At 45.0% G+C, this 17798-nt stretch overlaps 1 protein-coding gene and 1 pseudogene across 2 annotated transcripts in view; one reads left to right on the forward strand and one right to left on the reverse strand.

The window, feature by feature from the left end:
* The window catches only part of LOC129696663 (cAMP-specific 3',5'-cyclic phosphodiesterase 4D), a 221791-nt gene that overhangs the window by 137935 nt on the left and 66058 nt on the right, over nt 1-17798 (reverse strand). The gene's annotated exons all lie outside the window — the stretch shown is intronic.
* Nucleotides 10044-10151, forward strand: LOC129705053 (U2 spliceosomal RNA; annotated as a pseudogene).

Below are 17798 nucleotides of genomic sequence, written 5' to 3' on the forward strand. Positions count from 1 at the left end.
AGGTAAACACCGTACCATAACCACCATAATTAGCAACAAAAGGAAGTCCAATAGAAAAAAACAAACAACATAAAGATAAAGACAAGCCACAAGTCCATGTTGCAAATGAGTTAGTTCATAATTCAGAGTTTAGTTCAGGTCTGTAGTGCTCAATTGCCTGATGGTTGTTGGAAAGAAGCTGATACTGCACCTGGACATTACAATTTTCATGCTCCTATCTATTCTTCCCAATGGCAGTAGTGAAATAAGAGCATGGCCAAAGTGGTGTGGGACCTTAATGATGTTGGCTGCTTTTTCGTGACAACGCCGCCTTCAAATCCTTTCCATGGTAGGGAGGTCCGTATCCGTGATGGACTGGGCAATGTTCACCACTTCTTGTAATCTCTTTTGCTCTTGGGGATTCAAGTTGCCGATCCTGGCCGTGATGCAACCAGTCTCTACAAACTTGACGTGTATACATGTTGGGTCTTTAAGCTCCTACCATAGATTATTTGAGTATTTGTCATTGTTACAAACCTGACAATCCATGAAACTCCTGTCCAGTAGGAGCACAAAATGACTGCACAAATAGATACTCGGAGTCCAATTTGTTCATCCGTATAACTATATTATGACTTTATTTTAAACGATTGTTTTCCACAAGCAATGCTTGTGGTAGAAGCTGGGCTTCCAAGGATGAATTACTGTTGTCCACAGAAATGCGGTGTACACACACACACACACACACACACACACAGTGTATATATATATATATATATATGCGTATATATATATATATGTGTGTGTGTGTGTGTGTGTGTGTGTGTGTGTGTGTGTGTGTGTGTGTGTGTGTGTGTGTGTGTGTGTGTGTGTGTGTGTGTGTGTGTGTGTGTGTGTGTTCCACATATGCCGCATTTGCTCGGGCAAATTCTGCTTTCAGGCACGAATGTAATAAAGTTCCTAACAACCCATGTTAATTGATCCCAGAGGAGGTTGTTTACACATTTAAGTGTCCCCAGTTTGTTTTCAAGGCAAATCTAATGGTCCTGTCCCACATAGACAATTTTTTAGGCGACTGCCAGTGAATACGACATTGAAATTCACCAAAGTCAGCACCAGCGCCAACCTACGTTGCCTGACGACAACCGACGACATCCTGGCGACTGCCTACATTAACCTGGCGATAACCTATGACAGCACCTACGTCAAGCTACGCTCATTTAGCATCACACCCAAGGTCGCCACAGTCACCGAAAATGTTTCAACATGTTGAACATTTTTTGGCAACCAGAAAGACGCTGGGCGACTAAGGAGACTACTCCTGAACATACAGGCGACACCCCGGCGACCACCACCAGCGACAGGAAGGCAGATTATTATCTAAATGGTGTCAAGTTGGGAAAAGGGGAAGTACAACAGGATCTGGGGGTCCTTGTTCATCAGTCTATGAAAGTAAGCATGCAGGTACAGCAGGCAGTGAAGAAAGCGAATGGCATGTTGGCCTTCATAACAAGATGAGTTGAGTATAGGAGCAAAGAGGTCCTTCTGCAGTTGTACAGGGCCCTAGTGAGACCACACCTGGGGTATTGTGTGCAGTTTTGGTCCCCTAATTTGAGGAAGGACATTCTTGCTATTGAGGGAGTGCAGCGTAGGTTTACAAGGTTAATTCCCGGGATGGCTGGGCTGTCATATGCTGAGAGAATGGAGCGGCGGGGCTTGTACACTCTGGAGTTTAGAAGGATGAGAGGATATCTCATTAAAACATATAAGATTATTAAGGGTTTGGACACGCTAGAGACAGGAAACATGTTCCTGATGTTGGGGGAGTCCAGAACCAGGGCCACAGTTTAAATGTAAGGGGTAAGCCATTTAGAACGGAGATGAGGAAACACTTTTTCACGCAGAGAGTTGTGAGTCTGTGGAATTCAAGCGAGGGCTAGATAGGGCTCTTAAAGATAGTGGAGTCAGGTGATATGGTGAGAAGGGGTGCTGATTGTGGATGATCAGCCATGATAACATTGAATGGCGGTGCTGGCTCGAAGGGCCGAATGGCCTACTCCTGCAGCTATTGTCTCTTGTCTATTGTCTATTGACCATGTGGCGACCATGTGGATACCGTTTAGTCTCCTATAGTCGCCAAAAAAATTGCCTAAGTTGGACAGGCCCATTAATGTCTTCTTATTTTTCGCTGGGATGATCTCCTGGTATTTTACTGAAGGGCTCCTCTGTGATGTGCCCTTAACTAGCAAAAAAGGATCAAGACAAGGACATCCAGAAACACACTCATCTGCCCAGAATTTATTTTTTGTTCCCTAAATAGATCATTTATCCATCGATTTGTGTTTCACCTATGTTTATGGTGCAGCATGTTGTAGTTATAGTTTGCAATTCTCGTGCAAAGCTGTAACTGTGTATTCTGTAACTGGTAAATATTTCCAAAGGAAGGCTGCAGGTCATAAACAATAGTTGTCATATTTCACACAGCTGCTGGCACTTCATTTAACGCATAAAGGCTCTAGCTTTTACAGAGCACATGTCAACCTAGCAAAAGCAATCTGGAAGTGCTGCTTTGGATCCAATAGCAAAAAGAAAGAGAGCAAGAGAGGGAACAGAACATGCTTCAACCCCGAGGTGTTCTTGTGACCACAAACTCAAACGGAGGAAGTGGACAGTATGACGGAGATATGACGGAGGACAAAGGAGCATGGAGAGTGGATGGGCAGGAGACACTGTCTGGAGCTGGCGAGCTTTGCCAATTGAGACGATCCCTGAATTGTTTTTGTAATGTTATAAAGGCCATTTCTCAATGTGTAAATCAAAATACAGAGCACTTACAAATTGAAAATTAATCTTTTAATTGTGTTTTGCCCTAAAGCTTTTTTTTTTGCAGTCTCCTTCCTTTTAGAAGACTTCTGTGTAATAATGCAGAATTTGTTTTTGTGTGTTTGTTTGTCTCTGCAAGCAGGATTTTTTATTCCTCACTGTACTTATTTACATGGCAGGAAACTTGACTCTTAAAAACAAGGTCTTGTTGGTCAGCGACTTAGGCAAACATTAAAGAGTGTTTTAGAACTGTAAAGAGCTGGGTAACTTCCACATCCTTTCTAACCTTGGTTGCTGAACCAATCAAAGAAAAAACAAAACAAATCTAACTTCTCATCATTCCTTATAACTTTATAATTATAAACCCCAAATTTTTCAGAATGGTCAAGCACATAACTATAACTCCTGGAGTACATGACTCTAAAATATTTTGCTGTGATAAAATGCACTCTAGTTTAGATATACAGCGTGGAAACAGGTCCTTCAGCTCACTGAGTCCCCGCTGACCAATGATCCCTGCACACTATCGCTATCCCACACAGACTGGGGACAATTTGCAATTTTACCAAGACAATTATCCTACAAACCTGCGCGTCTTTGGAGTGTGGGAAGAAACCGAAGCTGCTGGGGAAAACCAACGAAAACTATACTCTGTGCAGACAGCACCCATAGTCAGGATCGAACCTGGGTATCTGGCGCTGAAAGGCACCACCGTGCTGTCCAAAGTTTCAGTGTATGACGGGTGTGTGGGTGGTGGTCTGAGACTAAGAAACAACATTTTCAGTTCGGATAATGGCATCATCAGCATGTGATGATCATACGCGTGTCTGCCTGTCCATGTTGATGGGACCATGCTCAAGGGTTTGCTGGAGGGGATGGTGCCAAAGTCACTTGGTGGTTCTACAGATCTTCCAAGTTTCCACTCAGTGATATGTATTATTGTGCCCATGAATCTCAGGATGGAAGTCAGATGCTGGTGGATCAGACATTCCAGCCCAACGTATAGTCAAATTGTTGTTTCAAAATAGTTTATTTTACAAGATTTGAATAGTTTATGTAATCTCCTGCCATCAAGTGGTGACTTCTAGACATGTTGTATCGATGTGCCGAATAAAACATAATCATCTAAATACTTATTTCAGTTTAGTAATCCACTTACATATTTAGTAGCCCAAGTCATTTACTAAAATCCATTACATCACATTTAAGCAGATTAGATAATGTGAGTTGGCTGGCTATGATAACCATATTGAAAACAATATCTACACTCGTTTAAAGAGCTTACTGAACATAATGGGTATTATCCGATCTGCAAACATTGTTTCTTAGTCTCATTGACATGCCTATAAAATATATAAGTGCTCAGCTGGAAGTTGCCTGATTACATGACAGTCTTTGTTATTGCTTCCTTATCTATTATATAAACAGTGATCCCAACTCTAGCTCGGTAAAATTATCTCATTGCAGCATTATGAGTCAAAGTTTCCAATTGAAGTTGTTGAAACGCTAAGATATCCTTTTTAGCTGCAGGGTTTTAAAAGGATTTTCTAGAATTTCCTGGAATTCTTCATTGGGTTCAGATGCATGGGCCTCCTCCATAGCTCCAAGACCTTGCCACCAGTCCCCTCAACAAACCAGTCTGACGCTTATCTGAAAAATGATGCATAAATTCTATGAGAAAAGCTTTCACATGTGCTTTGAAGTGCCTGTGCCCATCTTCTGTTGAAAACCTACCTGTCAGGAAGTAAAATCAGGTACTTCCCCATCATATACTTTGCATATGTACTGACATCACCTTGTTTATTAATTAGTTACGGGCAGGAACTGGATCGAAAGGTCACACGAATCACAGTATGAATCACTTATACTTTGACATCTTCGATTAAAAAATGCCTTGACCTCTTTAGTAACCATGCACATGGATGACAAAGCAGCTCCTGCCTAGATATTTGGGTTTCAATGTTTCTTAAACAGAGGAAACTACAATTACTTTTTTTGAAGGGCATGAGGGCGAACAGATCACAAATGTTAGTTAACTAAACACTAGCTACTCTAGTTACACCAATTACTTTTTAAGCACACCAAAAATTAGTTAAATCTAATTTTGGGACAAAAATGTATTACTGTCCAGCAGAAAAGCCTTTGGTTTTCTGTCCAAATGTACAAAGTAAAATAAATGACTTTCAAGGAAAAGCAAAACTTTGGAAGGGTGGCTGTAGGGAGGTGAAAATAGAGATGATATCAAGATATGAGTGTTGGTTGTACAATTTGGTTCAATAGCCTGCCTCTTGAAATAGGAAATGGTTTTATGTGCCTGTTCCACTTAGGCAATTTTTCAGCGGACTGCCGGCGACTGTCAAGTTGCTCGCAGTCGTCTGAAAAACCGGCAAATGGAACGACGACTGTCAGAGTGGAACACACACAAACACATCGCTTTCCGTCAGCAGCCCGTGGGAATTTTTTTCTACAGCGCTCCCCCCCGCTTGCCCTGTTTAAAATATTCACGGTGCAAAGCCAAGGTGATACAGACACACACCACGATGAACAGGAAGGTTGGCGTTGTAATTAAGATGGCTAAAGCACAGTGCACAGTAGGTCCTTTAAAAGAGGGGGGAGGGGGAGGGGGAGGAGGAGTGGAGACAACTTTTAAGAAGCCAGAGAAACACGGCTGTGAAGCTCGGCGGACATTTAACGTATCCTTGGTTCTGAAAACTACTGCCTACCTTTTTTTTCCCCAATGAGCCAATGAAATTCACCGGTCAGCACCGGCTACAACCTACGAGAACTTACGAGAACCTTCGACCTCCTGGCAACCTATTAGGACCTCCTGGCGACCCACCTACGGCTCGAGAATTCTCGCTACTCTCCGTGGCGGCTTCATTCTAGTCGCCGCTAATTTTTCAACATGTTGAAAAATTCACGGTGACCATAATGAGGCCGCGACTAGTTCCCAGAATGTGGGAACTCCTCGCGACCATGAAGGCGACTCCCCGGCAACCACCCACGAACATGTGGCGACTATGTGGCAACTGCATAGTCTTCTGCAGTCGCTTAAAACATCGCCCAAGTGGGACAGGCCCATTACTCTGTCAACAGCACAGAACTACAGAGTACCACATATAATGGATCTGTTTGTTTATTCTGCTGTTTTAATCATAAAAGTGAATACCTGTTCCCTCCATGACATTCAAGATATATGCATAGAACTTTGAAAAAAGCTATCCAATTTGTGTCACTGTCGTTCCTACTCACATCTCCTTACATACACGTATTTTCCTTTAGGCTTTGAGATACAGGTGGATACAGGTCCTTCGGCCCTCCGAGACCGTGCCAACCAATGATCACTAGCACTATCCTACAGACTAGGAACAATTTACAATTTTTACCGAAGCCAACCTACAAACCTGTATGTCTTTGGAGTGTGGGAGAAAACCAGAGCACCCGGAGAATTTTACACGGTAAACGTACAAACTCCTTACAGACAAGCACCCGTAGTCAGGATCAAACCCGGGTCTCTGGTGATGTCAGGCAGCAACTCTACCGCTCCAATTTTTTTGGAAGTATGTTTCCAATTCTGTTTTGAAAGTAGCAGATGTCATTGCTTCTGTTGTTAAAATTTTAAAATCTTTAAAAACTTTTAAAATCTTTCCCCTGCACGGAGAATCCGACCTTTTCCCTGTCGGGTCTCCATTGTCATTGGGGCTGCAACGTGGAGCGGCCTCCAGCAGGAACGACCTGGGGCTCCAGTCGCGGAGCTGCGGACCTACTCACCATCAAGGAGCTTGCCGAGTTCGGAGCGGGTGGAGTTGTGGTGGCGCGCTGCTGCTACCCGACCCTCGGAGATTCGGAGGCTCCAACCGCAGGTCTGGTAGACAGTAACACCGGGAGCCCGCGGGTCCCTGCTGGGAGACCGCTTTTCGGGGCTTCTGCAACGGCGACTTCTCCCGCCCAAGTCGCGGGGTCGAGGAGTACCTGGAGAGGGGCTTGACATCGCCCGGTGCGGCTTCAATGGCTGCGGGACTTTGCTAGCGCCCGCCGGGGGCTCCAACAACAAGACCCGGAGCACGGCCTTGCATCGTCCGGCGCAGCGTTAATGGCCGCGCGACAATTGCCATTGCCCGCCGGGGGCTTTGACTATGACATCGGGAGGGGAATGGGGAGTGCAGGGGAGAGAAGTTTTATCTCCCCCCCCCCCCCCCCCCCCCCCCCCCCCCCCCCCCCCCCCCCCCCCCCCCCCCCCCCCCCCCCCCCCCCCCCCCCCCCCCCCCCCCCCCCCCCCCCCCCCCCCCCCCCCCCCCCCCCCCCCCCCCCCCCCCCCAAACCATTTTATTTTGGTTTGTTGTCATGAGACCTGTCTAAATAAAAGAAAGATCGGGAGAAGAATGGAGAGCAGGGGAGAGACAAGACTTTGCCTTCCATCACAGCGAGGAGGAGATGCGCTGTGATGGATGTCTGTGTAAATTGTGTTGTGTCTTTGGTATTTTTTTCTTGTGTGTATGACTGCAGAAACAACATTTCATTTGAGCCTCTATGAGGTTCAAGTGACAAATAAATTGTATTGTGTATTGTGTAGTGTGTTGCCAATTCAGGCACTGAAATCCAGATTGCAACAATTAAAAAGTAAGTTATCCTCATTCCTCTCAGATTTATTTTATATTAATGTCTTGGTTCTGCCCCAACTGATAGTGGATATAGTAGCATTATTTCTTGTTATTTTGATCACCTTTACATCAACCCCAGTAAATAGATTAAGAAGGAGCTTGCGTTGATTTTTTTGTTATGCAAGTCCTAAACCACATCAGGGATTGGGAAGTAGTTCCTCTTCCTGGGGAGCGGTATACCATGCCTGAGATATAGGTTGGCTCAGATGGTGAAGATCGATTCAGAAAAAAGTTCTGCAAATTACATCCAAGCATAGAACAATAAACAATATTCCATAAATGTAGGGCACAACTGCAAAACATTTGAGAAGAATATGATAAAGGGAAAAAAAATAATCAGTAAGGAAGGATTTTGAGTAACTAAATAGACAAAGTATCACGTATTAAAACCTCCACTGGAAGCAAAGAAAACCACCAACAATGTCAATGAAGAAATAGAAAGCTGATAGATAGATTTGTTATACTTAATGCAGTGGACATGATAGACTTGAGCAACACCATTTGACATGATCACTGCATCCCATAAGCAGTCAATAATCTCAAGTACTAAGCCAAGCTGATGATGAATGATCTGGTTAAGTACAATATTTCCTCCTTAAATATATGTTGTAGCCTCTTCAGTCCTGACACTGAAACCATATTCTAATTCACCTTCCTGCTCTTTGCCTTTTTAATCTTGCTGCTGAGAGGCTGAATTTACTTTAGTGGTTTGAGGTTTTTGGTGCACAAAATCCAATATTTTCCTCGGTTTCGACAAGCATGATACACAAATGCATCTGTCAATTGATATCTCAAACAGGGATAACAACTAACAAAAATAATAAATACAGCTTATTATAGAAGGCTTCTTGATGGGAACCTAGTGAAGCCGCAACAGCTTGGTGACAATTTAGATTACTGGTGCATATCTCATCTATATCGACAAAGCACAATGCTACTATCTATGCCCATATCCAATGCTTCATAGATCATTTAGCACTTACTATAAAATCATTTCCAGAGTAATTTCCTTTACAGCTTAGGCATAAAAAAAACAAATAAAGTAATATTGATATATTGACTAAATGCTTGGTCTCAGATAAATTGGCATTGTTGTTAAATATTTGGAGACCGATCAGATAGCAATAAATTAAGGAACAAGTGCAATTCACTGTCAACCTATTTGATCATGAAAAGAGGAACTTGACACAATGTGACAGATTTTCCCTGTGCTAAACGTACAAAATCATTAACCCATTTACAAATAAGATTTTTATGGTTTGACTGCACATATACAGTCATAAATTCTAAATGTTCTTTCATTGCGCACATCAGGATTTTTCCCAAGCATAATAGTCCTCTAAATTAACTTAATGTACCTTAAAAATAGAACAGATAAAAACAGGTAAACACAGAATCACAATGTTGTCAATTGGTCATTCAAAAGTCATATTTGAAGACCACATGTCACATTTGCATAAGGCTGACAGTCCAGATAATTCACTTCAATCACGTTGAACAATATTGTCACAGAACAATAGTTGCATCAGTCACAGGCATGAAATGAATTTTCCTATTTTGCTTCCAATTTAAGATTTTACTTCGGAGTCACGTGAGTGACTTCGTGAAGAACCCCGCTTCCACGCATGCGTGTCATATCGCTACACGCATTGCAACGAGTCACACAGGGGGGAACGGCGTTCCCCAAGCGGGAGATTTGAAAGTCGGGAACAGCAGGTAAGAGACTCTGCGTTCCTTTTTACTACTTACTTTTAGGAGGCTGCGGAAAGCTTGCGGGGAGACCCGTGGAGGGCGAGCAGCCAGCAGCAGCAACAGCACGAGTTTCCCTGGAGGGGAACAACCTGAGCCCGACTTTGCTCCCGCACCGGCAAAATTCACCTCTCGGCCGGGCGGGAAGCAAAGTAAAAAAGGTCCCTATGCCAGTCTCAAACGAGACTGGCTTGGGAGCAGTCGGTAGCAGCCAGCACAGAGGCTGCGGGACAGACAGCTCGGAACAGCGGTACCGGGGCTCGAAACGCTCAGCGAGTGCAGCGGCACTTATGGAGTCGGAACGGGACGTTCGGGCTGAAAACCTTCTTCACAAGGTAAGCACCAGGGTCCAGGGGATCCATAGGAACAGCCGGGGTTACCGGCTGCGGAACTGCCGCGAAGGACCAGGCCCGTGAACACCGGGGTCGGTCCAAGCGGCTCGAACCCGACACAGGGAACGACGGTCACCGGCGGGAGAAGGAAAGTCGGGAACAGCAGGTAAGAGACCCTGCGTTTCCTTCAACTTACCTTTCTAGGTGCAGACATGGACCAGGTCCATGTAAGCTGCAGAAGGCCGGCGGCAGAACCGCGGAGGAGGCGGCAGCGGCAGCAGCAGTGGGAGCCGGCAGCAGCAGTGGGAGCCGGCAGCTGCAGGAGATGGGCACATCGATTCCCGGAGGGGGAAAACACCTGTGCCCAACTTCGCTCCAGCACGGTGAGAAAGTTCATTTCTCGGCAGCAAAGGACTTTGCAGTTGACTGGCTGCAATCTACTACAAGGGACCAGTATGTGAGTACCAGGGTCGGTCCCAGCGGGGTTTTAGTTACAATAATCGCTTCTCGGCTTTTTGGCTAAGATCAAGTGTAGTATCTGTTCTTATCAGTTTAATATCTGATACACCCCTTATCTAGGGACTATATATATTATATAAAAACTATAGTAGCTGTTATCATCAGTTTTAATGTCTTATATGTCCCTTATCTAAGGACCATATAAGTAGGAGTGCCCAGAATTGAGGGCATTAGAGTGGGGTTGACCGGCTGCAACGACCATAATGGACCAGTACCGTCAGTACGGGGGTGGGTCCCAGGGGTCTAAGATAAAGGAGCAGCCAGGAGTGCTGAGAGCGTTGAAGTCAGGTTAAAGGAATAGATGGAATCAGCTGTGCCAGTTATCCTCCACACCGGCCATATCCACTTCACGGAAGGAAGGACAAAACTGGAGAAGGAGGACCATGGAACAGCGGGCAGCCAGCAGCAGCCAGCGGCACTTAGATCAACCGTAGTGGGATCAGCTGTGCCCGATGTCGGCCCCGCACCGGCCAGATCCATGTGACCGAGCGGTAGGCTAGACACAAATCAAACAAGGTAGTGGACTCAGAAGGGTCCGACTTTGCATAAAACCGCCGGCAACCAGTGCCCGAGAGGGCTGGAGCGGGAAGAAGCGGTGTATGGAGCCTTGCTCCAACATGATAAAACCACAGCAGTACCTCTTTGAGGGCTGCACAATGCTTCTACCCCATCAGAGGGGAGCACTGTGGATCAGTTCTGGGTTGACTTGCAAGAGGGGTCCGCAGAACAAAAGACAAGTGGGCAGCAGTTAAGCCCCACATGGGTACCCCGTGTGGGACCCTAGAGATCTCTAACTCTATAAAAAAGAGTAGGCAGGACCCTGATGGGCCAGAGCCTGGTAATACAGCATCCCATGATCCTAACACAGCAGGGACTCTGCTGGACATGGTGGCTGATTACTTTAGCCAAGTCAAACATGGGTAGACTTGGATCCAGGATGGCAATAGTATTACTATATGTCTGGCCACAAACGCCAACAAGAAAAATTTACAAACACTGGCCAGACATCTGCCACCTGGCAACGGTGAGGCATTACAGGTGCCCAGTGTAAACCAATGCATTTGGCAGCATATGAACGAACATCAGGAACCAGGACCTCAAGATCCAGAGAACCTTCAAGGGATTGACGGAAGGCATCATAGCACACACCAGCACCCTGGACTAAACGTAGGTAACCAAAGACCATCAAGACGCACTAGATCTGTTTAATAATATGCAATATGACCTAAACTACACGTGGAAGGCGGCCATTCAGCCAGCACTAGGACCCCAAAAATGCTACCATTTGCATATAAAGAACCGTGTGTGGACTAAGCCAAGACACTGGGGCTCATCAAGGCCAGCGCAAGGGCCTATTTTGGAGCATGATACCAGCCACAGGCAAGGCCATAAAAAATGTGGCTCATACCAGTAGCAGTGTCAGAAATCAATATAACCTGCAGGATCCGTTTTAGGGTATGGCCAAGGCGGCCACCCTGGAAGATGCGGAAGCCTCAACCTCCCACACAACCCCGAACAAGAAATATTAAACCAGAACCTTATTTTCAAAAAACCAAGGAAATAACAAAACCACCGGTAACCATGGAGGTAGGTGGGTGGGGTTTTCTTCTGTTAAAATAGGGACCTACGAGGGTAGGGGAGGTTGCAACACTATAGTTATGTATGGTATATAATCACTACAGATTCATATAATCTCAGCAGTATTCAGGGTTATCTGATAGGGTTTTTCTCATCCCAATAACCACAGTACATCATACACCAGAAGGGCATTTTGTCCTTACATAAACCAAACAATCTAAAACCCACATGGTGCTACAAGAATTGTACACAAAAGATGGGATTGAACATATTTATTAAATATAAGATAGAGTAGGGTTGCAGGATTATCATTGATTTTAACCCTAAACACATTTGTTCTAGATATTTATTTTAAGATGGATGCTCTTATTATTGATATAGACTTGGTGTCAGTTGCGGGTTTCTATATGGCAGGCATTGACTCAATAGAGGAACTTTGGCAATATAGAGCTTACAAAAGGGGCAATCATTAGCCCCAATATTATGTACTAAAATTCATAAACCAGCTTGGCATTGTTATGTAAATAAGCCATAGGGTGAGGTTTTCCCCCGTTCGGACCCATCGTTGGGGTACTAGGGAAAATCCAACCACACTCGGCATCTGGAATTTTCAGAGTACCCGACTGACCTTCTCAATCATGGTATTTCAGTCTTACAGGGGATGGTGTTAGAACCATGTTCCCTATGAACATTGCCAAAAAAAAAATTATTGATTTATCCAGTGACTGGAGGCAGTCATCCATGCCAGAACACTATGGATTTATTGATTTGTAGAGTCTAACAGACCCACTACACTGTCAGACAGGACGATGAATCTCATCTCATCTGCACTAAGACTGTCAACACGGAAGCAGTACCTTGGACACATCAAGAAATGGGGCATATACTGCTTGGACAACAATCTCGACCAAAAGGCCAAGAACTTTCTGGTCGTATTGGAATTTTAACAAGCCTCCATTAGGATAATCGATGGAGCTACAGTGCCATCAATAGTGCCACAAGTGCACTCTCCAATTACCTATCACAAGGATCGGAACGGCACGCGGTGGGAACGCACCCCTGGTAAGCAAACCAGGTACTCCGAAATCTGGGACATGGGTGTCGTTTTCTCAACATGCTGAGGAGCTTGTAGCTCATAACAGCGTTGTCACCTCAGTAACAGACCAGGAAGATGGTTATGCTCATGGTGTTATTTACCGCACAACAAGTCCAGCCATTAAGCAAACTGAGCCTGGACTCCCTGATCATCTCACCGAGAAACTGGTGTTGTCATACAGGATTTAATAAAAGATCGGGTTCCTAGGGTCTAGGGTTTGATTTTATGATACACCCATATGGCAAACGACTGTGTATAACAAGACACATCTAACAATACATAGCATATACTCAGAACATTCGAGGTCAGAGTATGGAGTTGTTTATCTCTTACAAGAAACTGCATGATAGGGTCACGACTCAAACTATATCAAGGTGGCTCAAATAGGTCCTAAAAATGGCAGGAATAGACACTGATGTTTCAACTCTCATTCCACCAGGACTGCAACAACATCCGCAGCAATATTGTACAGGTACCCACAGACCAAATCCTCAGAATGGCAGGAGGGTCATTTTAAAAAAGGGTTTTTCCACAGGTTGTATTATAAACCAGTTAATTTGGAGCCATCATTGTATTATGAAAACATTTTAGGTTCAACAAAATAATTTGCCCGATAGGTTACAGGGTTATGATTCTCAAATTAAAAAAAAAAAAAAAAAAAAAAAAAAAAAAGTTATATTTTTTCGTTATACCACACAACTCTTTGTATAATTGTGTTTTAAAACTACTAATGATGCTCTCTCCCAATACCCAAGGCAGTTGTGAAGCATGGACTCGTTCCACGGCATGAGGTCACAGAGCTTTGAAATCTTCACGAAGTCACTCACGTGACTCCGAAGTAAAATAGTAAGATTAAACGAGAACTTACCAGTTTGAAGTTTGATCTGTATTTTATGAGGAGTTACGATGAGGGATTTCGTGCCCTCCGCTCCCACCCTCTTATGATCATATCAAAAACTGGTATCTCTTTGATAATCTTACTATGTTAGATCATTATAGGTTTCTGTGACCTCACACCGCTGCTTTGAAGAATGACACGCATGCGTGGAAGCGGGGTTCTTCACGAAATCCCTCATCGTAACTCCTCATAAAATACAGATCAAACTTCAAACTGGTAAGTTCTCGTTTAATCTTACTATTTTCCAGAGCAACCCGAAACATCACATCTCCATTGATTTTACATTTGCATAGGGCAAAAATGATCTGTGTTAATGTGTTCAATCATATGCTCAATTAATGCGCCCAACAATATCCAGGATCCCCACCAACTAAGCCAATCCCTCATTTTGTTTAGTTTAGTTTTGCGATACAGTACAGAAGATACAAGATAGATACAAGATACATTTATTTGTCACATGTGCCAGTTGACACAGTGAAATGTGATCACCATACAGCCATATAATAAAATAAAGAACACAACACACGATAGGGTTCAACATAAAACATCCCCACACAGCAGAATCAAACGTTTCCCACTGTGAGGGAAGGCACCAAAGTCAGTAATCTTCCTCTGATGTTCACCCGTGGTCAGGGCCTCTGGAGCCCTCCGCAGTCGCCGCTACGGGCAGCCCGCCGCTCAGGCCCGCTCGCCGAGATGTTGGAAGTCCAACTTTGGAACGGAATGCCAACTACAGCGGCTTGGACCTCCAAAACGGCCGCTTCCCACCAGAGTCCGCAGCTCCCGACGTCCCCAGGCTGCGCCAGGTGGAGATTCACTCTGGCGATTATCGGCAAAGGGCCCCAGGGACTCCGCGATGTCGGTCAGCACCGCCCGCGCTGGGAGCTCCGCGTACCACAGCCCCGCAATGTTGGAGCAGCGGGCCCAACGCTCCGGAGCTTCAAACGGCGATCCAGGAAGGCATCGCCCGCTCCACGGTGAATCCAGCACCGCACCACTGCTGCCAAAGCACTGGTCCAGTCCCCGGTGTCCGGTAGGAAAGGCCGCTCTGATCCAGTTGGTAGGCCGCGAGGAGATGGGGACAAGGATGCGACACGGAGAAATAGTCGCATCCTCGCCAGGAAGCGAGTGGGAAGCGGTTTCCCCCTCCCCCACATAGAAAAACTAAAGAATCCCCAAAACAAACTTGTTAGACAAACTAAAGTTTAAAAAAAGATAGGAAAAAACGAACAGGCAGTTGGTAGAGACGCCTTCAATACAGGCCCTGTGGCCCACCAAGTCTGCGTCGACCAACGATCCCCGCACATTAACAATATCCTACACACACTCGGCACAATTTACACTTATGCCAAGTATACAAACCCAAGCCAATTATCCTACAAAGTGGTACATCTTTGAATTGTGGGAGGGAACCGATCTCGGCGAAAACCCACGTGGTCACGGGGGGAACGTACAAACTCCGTACAGGTGGCACCCATATTCAGGATCGATCCCGCTGCAAGCGCTGTAAGGCAGTAACTCTACCGCTGCGCCACCGTGCCACCATTGCTCCTACCAGAAGATACTTGAGTCTGAAAACCATGACTATCAGGGTTCAAGAATGCATTCTTCCCAACAACCATCTGGTTTTTAGGCAATACACGATAACCTTAGCAACTATGAACTTCCATGGACTGTCTTAGATGCACTTAGAACTTTAGTTTTTTTTGTACTGGTCTTATGGCGATTAATTTATTGAATTAAAAAAAAACTTATATTATTGTGTGTATTGAGTTTACGGGCTTGTAGTTTATTGTATTGAGTTTACAGTGCCGCGTAAGTTCATGAGGTTAATTCCCGGCATGGCGGGACTGTCATATGAGGAAAGATTGGAAAGACTGGGCTTGTATTCACTGGAATTTAGAAGGATGAAAGGGTATCTTATAGAAACGTATAATATTATAAAAGGACTGGACAAGCTAGATGCAGAAAAAATGTTCCCAATGTTGGGAGAGTCCAGAACCAGGGGCAACAGTCTAAGAATCAAAAGGATGCCATTTAAAACTGAGATGAGAAAAAAATAATGTCACCCAGAGAGTTGCGAATTTGTGGAATCCTCTGTCACAGAAGGCAGTAGAGGCCAATTCACTGGGATGAATTTAAAAGAGAGTTAGATAGATCTCTAGGTGCTAGCGGAATCAAGGGATATGGGGAAAAGGCAGGAACGGAACCCTCGAAAAGCGCCTGGACCTGATGGTATACCCGGTCGTGTTCTAAAAACCTGTGCGGACCAACTGGCTGGAGTTTTTACGGACATTTTCAACCTCTCACTTCTGAGGTCTGAGATTCCCACCTGCTTCAAAAGGGCATCAATTATACCAGTGCCCAAGGAGAGTAAGGTGACGTGCCTCAATGACTATCGACCTGTGGCACTAACACCTGTGGTGATAAAGTGCTTTGAGAGGTTGATCATGGCACAAATCAACTCCTACCTCGACAAAAACCTGGACTCACTGCAGTTCGCTTACCGCCACAACAGATCAACGGTGGATGCGATCTCGCTGGCCCTCCACTCCGCTCTGGACCACTTGGACAACATAAACTCATATGTCAGGCTCTTATTCATTGATTACAGCTCAGCATTTAATACAATCATCCCCTCTCCAAGCTGGTTACCAAACTCGCAGAACTGGGTCTCTGCGCATCCCTCTGCAATTGGACCCTCGACTTCCTCATTCTCAGATCACAGTCTGTCCGTATTGGTGGAAATGTGTCAGACTTGATAACAATCAGCACGGGAGCACCTCAAGGCTGCGTGCACAGCTCCCTGCCGTACTCACTCTATACTCATGACTGCATAGCCAGTCATAGTGCGAACGTCATCATTAAGTTCGCTGACGACACCACTGTTATGGGACGTAATGATGGGGATGAGTTAGAGTATAGAAGAGAGATCGAGCAACTGTCCATATGGTGCCAGCACAATAACCTGGCCCTCAACACCAGCAAAACCAAATAACTGATTGTGGACTTTGGAAGGAGTAGGATGGGGACCCACAGTCCCGTTTATATCAACGGGTTGATGGTTGAAAGGGTCAAGAGCTTCAAATTCCTGGGCGTGCACATCTCTGAAGATCTTTCCTGGTCCGAGAACACTGATGCTATTATTAAGAAAGCACATCAGCGCCTCTACTTCCTGAGAAGATTACAGAGAGTCGGTTTGTCAAGGAGGACTCTCTCTAACTTCTACAGGTGCACAGTAGAGAGCATGCTGACCGGTTGCATCGTGGCTTGGTTCGGCAACTTGAGCTCCCTGGAGAGGAAAAGACTACAAAAAGTAGTAAACACTGCCCAGTCCATCATCGGCTCTGACCTCCCTTCCATCGAGGGGATCTATCGCAGTCGCTGTCTCAAAAAGGCTGGCAGTATCATCAAAGACCCACACCATCCTGGCCACACACTCATCTCCCTGCTACCTTCAGGTAGAAGGTACAGGAGCCTGAAGACTGCAACAACCAGGTTCAGGAATAGCTACTTCCCCACAGCCATCAGGCTATTAAACCTGGCTCAGACAAAACTCTGAACATTAATAGCCCACTATCAGTTTATTTATTCATGTGTGTATATATTTATATAATGGTATATGGACACATTGATCTGTTTTGTAGTCAATGCCTACTATGTTCCGTTGTGCCGAAGCAAACAAGGATTTCATTGTCCTATCAGGAACACATGACAATAAACTCATTTGAACTTGAACTTGAACTGATTGTGGATGATCAGCCTTGATCACAATGAATGACGGTGCTGGCACAAAGGGCCGAATGGCCTCCTCCTGCACCTATTTTCTATGTTTCTATGTTTCTATGTTGAATATTTGTGAAGGACTCAATAAGCATCCTTTCAGTAACAATTGGACAGGGATGCACTGTGAGGAAAATCCCGGGGATAACACCAGTCTGAAGCTTGTCCCATTTCCCAATCCCTGATCACCAACTTGCCTTTTGATCTTCTGTTCACTATCAAAACACAATTTTCAGTATGCTACCACTGACAGACTTAAAGCAGGGATGCACTTATTTAAAGAGAAGCTATTTTCCCATTTGCATTTCTGACTGAACAACTGCAGAATGGTTGGTCTCAGGGACCAGTTACAAAGCCGTCGCTCATTTCTCAAATGCTTC

The sequence above is a fragment of the Leucoraja erinacea genome, chromosome 1 (genome assembly GCF_028641065.1).
Source record: "Leucoraja erinacea ecotype New England chromosome 1, Leri_hhj_1, whole genome shotgun sequence".
Classification (NCBI taxonomy): Eukaryota; Metazoa; Chordata; class Chondrichthyes; order Rajiformes; family Rajidae; genus Leucoraja; species Leucoraja erinaceus.